This window comes from Petromyzon marinus, chromosome 44, assembly GCF_048934315.1.
Source record: "Petromyzon marinus isolate PM22_M1 ecotype Great Lakes invasive population chromosome 44, UKy_Petmar_22M1.pri1.0, whole genome shotgun sequence".
Classification (NCBI taxonomy): Eukaryota; Metazoa; Chordata; class Hyperoartia; order Petromyzontiformes; family Petromyzontidae; genus Petromyzon; species Petromyzon marinus.
In genome coordinates this window covers 8,964,481-8,972,630 of record NC_133710.1, presented here as the reverse complement: position 1 = coordinate 8,972,630, position 8,150 = coordinate 8,964,481, and positions in this window count along the sequence as shown.

The following is an 8,150-nucleotide window of genomic DNA, read 5'->3' as shown; positions in this document are numbered from 1 at the left end:
AGGGGACAGCCGAAGGGTGGCGGCAGCAGTTGAGCTGCAGCCCCGCCGCAACTGCTCGCTCGTGCCGCTGCTGGCGCGAGGGCCTCTCGCTAGAAGGTGCTGTGGTAGAGCCCTTCTCAGAGAGGGTGTGCTGGGCTGGCCAAGATGCCTTGGAGGAAGTCGGGAGTACCCACAGTTTACCCCACCGGACGCGATCTGCTCGTTGGCGGACTGTGTGTGGTGTACCCATTTGTATCGCTGTGTGGACAGAGGCTGGGCGATTTAAAAACAAAAAAAACGTGCTTCCATCGTTTCGACTGCCGTGCCGCGCGGGAGATCGCATCGAACCGGCGACCGCCCGATGGCAAGTCCAGTGTGCGGGGCATTACACCGCAGGCATCACGGTCTGAACAAATATACAGATGTATCGTACGATGAAGTGGTCAGTGTTTCAGGAGTGACCGAAGCTTCGCTGCCCATGAAGGAGTTAAACAACGCCCCGAGATTTTTCAGCAAGAACTCGAATCGCTGGTCCCGTCGGGAACTGCCCAAATTTTGAGGCTCCAGCCATGACATTTTCAGACCACCCGCAGGACTCCCTTTGTCTGTTTGTACAGCCCCTGGCGCTTCCAATAAATTATCGGGCACTATATATGTGTGCAGGCATGGGGTATAGCGGTAGAATGGTGGTTATCGTGCTGTGCGGTGAACCCTGCAACCCGAGTCCGATTCCCAACCGTGGCCAACACCGGTGGTCAAGTGATATATTAACTGATCACTGGTGCGCTCGTACTGCCCCGTGTGTTATTCGGCACACATCCCTCCGTGTTGACCCTGCGTTGCGTTCGCATGCCGAACTTCTTTCGCACCGCGCGTAGCCAACCCGTGCCAGTTGGCGGTGCCGAAGGCGCTTCCGTTCCTGCGGAAGCTCGCGGTGCGTGCAGGCGGAACGCCGGACATCGTGCCGAACGGCACGTGGGAGAGAGGGAGCGAGAGATACGCACCAGGATCGCCCACTTTCTTCGTAGCAGAGTTGAAGCGCTGCGAAGAAGAGCCATGGCCAAACAACAACAAAAAAACGTTGCGTATTATGCGTGTTTCCTTGAAAGGCCACAGCTGCTATTGACGAATGTATACGGCATGAGAGAAAGGCCTAAGCAGTGGTATCAAACCGATCATCCTGCTCTCTCCCTCACACCCGCATTGACCAAGGTGGTGAAGTATGGTTAAGCAAAAAAATCCCCACGGCACGGATGGGGTTTTTTTTGGTGGGGGGGGGGGGGGAGTGGAGCCCTTCACCCATTTGTGGATTTCCAATGTAAAAAAAAATCGGTTTGACACGGAGGGCTTTCGCGACCAAATCCTGGCTGTCCGCCTGATGGGGCTGGTTGTTGTAGTCACCGGCCAAACGTCACAGTACTCGAATTGTAAATGTTGCGGGTTTATTCTCCAACACGCAATCGACGTGCTCAACTAGTAACTGATTGGCACATTTTGTTTTACGTGACGAACCTCAGGAATTGGCTGTGTCGGGTGGCGGCGGGTTTAACGACACATTTGTATTTACGCGATCTAACCCAACAAAACCCTCTGTTATGGATTGAAAAAATGAAAGTACAATTTTTGCTCATTTCCAAATGTAAAATGTCATCCTATGCCGCCTGCACACAACGCATCCAAACGATGTCACACTGGACTTGATCGGCAACGGCCGTTGCGTGATTCACTCTGGCAATGCTCAGCGGCATCATTGACCAGACACGGGCATCAAACTGCTTCCACGCGCACGCGTTGGCTCAGCGGTGAAGACTGAGGAGGTGCACTAGAGATGTGAATGATAGTTCAGAATAACCGCTGCAGAGTAACGTCACATATCCGACTTCATGGGGGACTGTGGTGCAGGCAGATGTGTGAACACCCACAGGAATGACGGCCACACCGTGCACCGGACCGCAGAGGGTGGTGGGCGGTTAATGTGACGGCTGAATATGCGACACACTGCACTAACCTGGGGTCTCAAACTCACCACTGGGACAATTTGATTTCATGCCAAGGACTGCTGGTGTTTTGTAATCTTATTAATATATAGACATAGTGGAGCGGCGTCGCAGTGGTCGTGAACCCCAGAGACCTGAATGAGATTCCCAGCCACGGCTAACATCAGTGGCGAGCAATTTTTAAAACGGATCCCCTCGGCTCTTCCGACACCATGACATACTGAACCAGCGGGGTGAAGTATGGCTAAACAATCCCCATGATGAAGAAGTATGGCTAAACAATTCCCATAATGAAAAAGGCATGGTTGAGGTATTCAGCCAAAAGTGGATTAACAAAGGGCTGTAAACTATTCTTGTGAATTGGTGATACGTTTTTTAATTTAGAATTTGTATTTTTGTTCATATTTTTTGCCATTTCCCCCCATTAAAAAAAATCTAGAATGTGCTATCAGTGTCACGTCATTAGAGGTGTTTGTTGCAAGCTACTCGAACCAATATTTCGAAATCTCAGAGCTGGAATTTAGCAAAGTTAATTGCCAAACAAAACTGAAAATTATGAAACTTCACCGCACATTGCCCCAAAACATGGCCTACTATATATACAGTGAGGGAAAAAAGTATTTAATCCCCTGCTGATTTTGTACCTTTGCCCACTGACAAATATATTATCAGATTTCTGGCTCCCAGGTGTATTTTATACAGGTAACGAGCTGAGATTAGGAGCACACTCTTAAAGGAAGTGCTCCTAATCTCAGCTTGTTACCTGTATAAAAGACACCTGTCCACAGAAGCAATCAATCAATCAATCAGATTCCAAACTCTCCACCATGGCCAAGACCAAAGAACTCTTCAAGGATGTCAGGGACAAGATTGTAGACCTACACAAGGCTGGAATGGGCTACAAGACCATTGCCAAGCAGCTTGGTGAGAAGGTGACAACAGTTGGTGCGATTATTCGCAAATGGAAGAAACACAAAAGAACTGTCAATCTCCCTCGGCTTGGGGCTCCATGCAAGATCTCACCTTGTGGAGTTGCAATGATCATGAGAACGGTGAGGAATCAGCCCAGAACTACACGGGAGGATCTTGTCAATGATCTCAAGGCAGCTGGGACCATAGTCACCAAGAAAACAATTGGTAACACACTACGCCGTGAAGGACTGAAATCCTGCAGCACCCGCAAGGTCTCCCTGCTCAAGAAAGCACATATACATGCCCGTCTGAAGTTTGCCAATTAACATCTGAATGATTCAGAGGACAACTGGGTGAAAGTGTTGTGGTCAGATGAGACCAAAATGCAGCTCTTTGGCATCAACTCAACTCGCCGTGTTTGGAGGAGGAGGAATGCTGTCTATGACCCCAAGAACACCATCCCCACCGTCAAATATGGAGGTAGAAACATTATGCTTTGGGGGTGTTTTTCTGCTAAGGGGACAGGACAACTTCACCGCATCAAAGGGACGATGGACGAGGCCATGTACCGTCAAATCTTGGGTGAGAACCTCCTTCCCTCAGCTAGGGCATTGAAAATGGATCGTGGATGGGTATTCCAGCATGACAATGACCCAAAACACACGGCCAAGGCAACAAATAAGTGGCTCAAGAAGAAGCATTTTAAGGTCCTGGAGTGGCCTAGCCAGTCTCCAGACCTTAATCCCATAGAAAATCTGTGGAGGGAGCTGAAGGTTCGAGTTGCCAAACGTCAGCCTCGAAACCTTAATGACTTGGAGAAGATCTGCAAAGAGGAGTGGGACAAAATCCCTCCTGAGATGTGTGCAAACCTGGTGGCCAACTACAAGAAACGTCTGACCTCTGTGATTGCCAACAAGGGTTTTGCCACCAAGTACTAAGTCATGTTTTGCAGAGGGGTCAAATACTTATTTCCCTCATTAAAATGCAAATCAATTTATACCATTTTTGACATGCGTTTTCCTGGATTTTGTTGTTGTTATTCTGTCTCTCACTGTTCAAATAAACCTACCATTAAAATTTTAGACTGGTCATTTCTTTGTCAGTGGGCAAACGTACAAAATCAGCAGAGGATCAAATATTTTTTTCCCTCACTGTATTTAACTTTTAAGGCCACAGTGTTATTGATTTGTTGAGTTTTTTTACATGCTAGGTAACACTAAATAATCGTTAACATGATTACGGAGATTATATAACAACACGAATGATTATATTTAAGTTCTGTGTTATTAAAATTTTCGTCAATCTAGGACGCATAACATCTGGCAGTTCACCAGCATTGATTCAAGCAAGCCTGATTCTGCTGATGAGACACTGTATGTCGAAACCAGTCCAGAGTTTTGCTTCTCATGAATCAATGCTGATGAAGCTATGCACTCTCAGAAGGCCATGCAGCCGTTAGGTTGTGTAAAAAAACACTTCTTGCATATGGGGGGAGAAAATGAAAATTTTGAATATTTACTATTTCAACTATTTTATTTATTTTATTTTACCAGGTCAGGCCCACTGAGCTGTACAGTTATTTTTCAGAAGCGACCTGGCCACAATTGACACCTCAACGAAGTGGCTTATCACGTGGACATTTAATGCAGCCAAATCATCTAAACGCATGATTCTCAATGTGGAGGGAAAAAACGGAGGACCCGGAGGAAAATGCACGTGACCACGGGGAGAGAGACACGCAAACTCCAAATATACAACAGGCGTCAGGGTCGGGATTGAACCCACGACCTCCTGTATACCAGGGGAGGTAGTTAACATCTAGTTACCGCGGCTGTGGCCATGGTGGCCTGAAGGTCAGAGTGCAGAGCTGGGCACAGCTGAGAACCTGCTTTCAAATACAGTCAGCCACGTAATAAAAACGCCCCACATAGCCCTACAGTTTCTCGTGAGATTAGTAGACAAAGCGGCAAGGTGATGATAAACCAAGCGAATGCGCAGATGCCCCCACACAGCAGTAGATCGTCGTTGATGATGACGATGATGAAAAACATTCATCAATGGAGAGAAACATTTGTCAGAAATGAGAACGTAAATTTCTCACGAAATAACTAAATAAAGCAACAGGGCGATTACAAAGGGGAAATCTTTAGCCGTCAGGTAAAAGCAGCGCTCAGGGTGAACCTGAGGTTAATGTTTTGCACATTCATTGCTCAGTGCCTCCAGAAGCAATTCGCTTTGTCAATGCATCCTCACCAACCCATTGTCCCAGCCGCATGTTGGCTCTGAACGCCGTCGCTAAATGGTTCTGCCATCGCGCCTCTAGGCCCCGAATGTTTAAAGGGCGCAGAGGTTTGTCTCGCACGCCGCGGACGTTGAAGGAGCTTGAAGACCGGCGCGGCCACCACCCGAATATTCGTCACGTGGCTTTTATCAATCGAATATTCGCCACGTGGCGTCTCGCCCTGACACGTTTTTTTTTTGCCGGACTCTTTTGTCAACTCCCCTCCCTCTCCCTCTGCAACACGACGCCTCTCCCCTCACCAATCGCGCCCTCACCCTCATCACCCCCCCCCCCCGGCTCCTATCCTGCCCCCATCTCTTACTAAGCCTCTCCCTCTCTGCTTCCTTCCATAACTCTCCCCCCCATCGACCCCCTCATAGCCTCTGGAAAGACAGAGGTATACGTATAGGGAATAAAGAGAAAATGAGATTTAAAATAAACAACACATTTGTCCAATTCCGTATCTTTTCAACCTGTGCTCTTAATAGTTTGCCGTTGTTGTTAAACTGTTATCAAGCTGCTCAGTAATGTAAGCTGCCCGTCTTGGCCAGGCACAAACAAACTAAAACGAAGCAACGTCTCCCGTGGACCCGAGCAACTCCCAGGGGCCTCAAATGCATGGGAGAATAACGACGCACCAAACAAGCCAGGATATATATTTTTTTTCCAGAGCTCAGTCCTGGACAGCTCCGGGTGACATTTGACATTAGGCCCTGCCTGCGTGGCTGTGCGGTGTGCAGCAGAGGGGCAGCGAAAGCATCGTCTATTGTTGTACTGCACTCCCGTGCTCCCAGGCACATGCTGCTTGCCCTCGCCGACTCGCACAGACCAGCGCGGTAGAGTGTGCTTATATTACCCACACGCCACGGCTCTTACGGCGCAGAGTGGAAGTGGGTAGGGAGGCCTTCATCCAGCAGCGGATTGGTCGAACGGGCTGCACGTGAGCTCGAGACTCCCGAGTCAAGGGGCGCTGCGTCACAAATGCGAGGCAGATGCCCCAGCAGACAGACCTCAGGCGGTGGCATCTGCAGACCACCAGACCACAACCATGTAAAATCTCAGCTGGCACAACAACAAAACCTAAATTCAATTCATGGAATGAAATGAACAAAACGTGGGATGGGCAGAAATGCGTTTGGGGTTTGGAGGCTATGAGGAAGCAAGCGCACTTTGTTTCGTAGACATGCAATAGATGTTGCGTGTTAAAAAAACAAGAATTCTGGTCGAGGCGTGGCCCTGCAATGGCTCGCCACCGCTGGCCGAGGGGCCTCCACGAGAGGGAGCACTCGAGGGCGTTTTGGCCTACTCCTCCTTGCTGGCCAGGCATCTTGGGTATGCTGGGGAAACCGTTTTGGCCTACTCCTCCTTGCTGGCCAGGCATCTTGGGTATGCTGGGGAAACCGTTTTGGCCTACTCCTCCTTGCTGGCCAGGCATCTTGAGTATGCTAGGGAAACCGTTTTGGCCTACTCCTCCTTGCTGGCCAGGCATCTTGAGTATGCTGGGGCAACCGTTTTGGCTTACTCCTTCTTGCTGGCCAGGCATCTTGAGTATGCTGGGGAAACCGTTTTGGCCTACTCCTCCTTGCTGGCCAGGCATCTTGAGTATGCTGGGGAAACCGTTTTGGCCTACTCCTCCTTGCGGGCCAGGCATCTTGAGTATGCTGGGGCAACCGTTTTGGCCTACTCCTCCTTGCTAGCCAGGCATCTTGAGTATGCTGGGGCAACCGTTTTGGCCTACTCCTCCTTGCTAGCCAGGCATCTTGTGTATGCTGCGGCAACCGTTTTGGTCTACTCCTCCTTGCTGGCCAGGCATCTTGAGTATGCTGGGGCAACCGTTTTGGCCTACTCCTTCTTGCTGGCCAGGCATCTTGAGTATGCTGGGGCAACCGTTGTGGCCTACTCCTCCTTGCTAGCCAGGCATCTTGTGTATGCTGTGGCAACCGTTTTGGCCTACTCCTTCTTGCTGGCCAGGCATCTTGAGTATGCTGGGGCAACCGTTGTGGCCTACTCCTCCTTGCTAGCCAGGCATCTTGTGTATGCTGTGGCAACCGTTTTGGCCTACTCCTCCTTGCTGGCCAGGCATCTTGGGTATGCTGGGGCAACCGTTTTGGCCTACTCCTTCTTGCTGGCCAGGCATCTTGGGTATGCTGGGGCAACCGTTTTGGCCTACTCCTTCTTGCTGGCCAGGCATCTTGGGTATGCTGGGGCAACCGTTTTGGCCTACTCCTCCTTGCTGGCCAGGCATCTTGGGTATGCTGGGGCAACCGTTTTGGCCTACTCCTTCTTGCTGGCCAGGCATCTTGGGTATGCTGGGGCAACCGTTTTGGCCTACTCCTCCTTGCTGGCCAGGCATCTTGGGTATGCTGAGGCTACCGTTTTGGCCTACTCCTTCTTGCTGGCCAGGCATCTTGAGTATGCTGGGGCAACCGTTTTGGCCTACTCCTCCTTGCTAGCCAGGCATCTTGTGTATGCTGCGGCAACCGTTTTGGCCTACTCCTTCTTGCTGGCCAGGCATCTTGAGTATGCTGGGGCAACCGTTTTGGCCTACTCCTCCTTGCTAGCCAGGCATCTTGTGTATGCTGTGGCAACCGTTTTGGCCTACTCCTCCTTGCTGGCCAGGCATCTTGAGTATGCTGGGGCAACCGTTTTGGCCTACTCCTTCTTGCTGGCCAGGCATCTTGAGTATGCTGAGGCTACCGTTTTGGCCTACTCCTTCTTGCTGGCCAGGCATCTTGAGTATGCTGGGGCAACCGTTGTGGCCTACTCCTCCTTGCTAGCCAGGCATCTTGTGTATGCTGTGGCAACCGTTTTGGCCTACTCCTCCTTGCTGGTCAGGCATCTTGGGTATGCTGGGGCAACCGTTTTGGCCTACTCCTTCTTGCTGGCCAGGCATCTTGGGTATGCTGGGGCAACCGTTTTGGCCTACTCCTTCTTGCTGGCCAGGCATCTTGGGTATGCTGGGGCAACCGTTTTGGCCTACT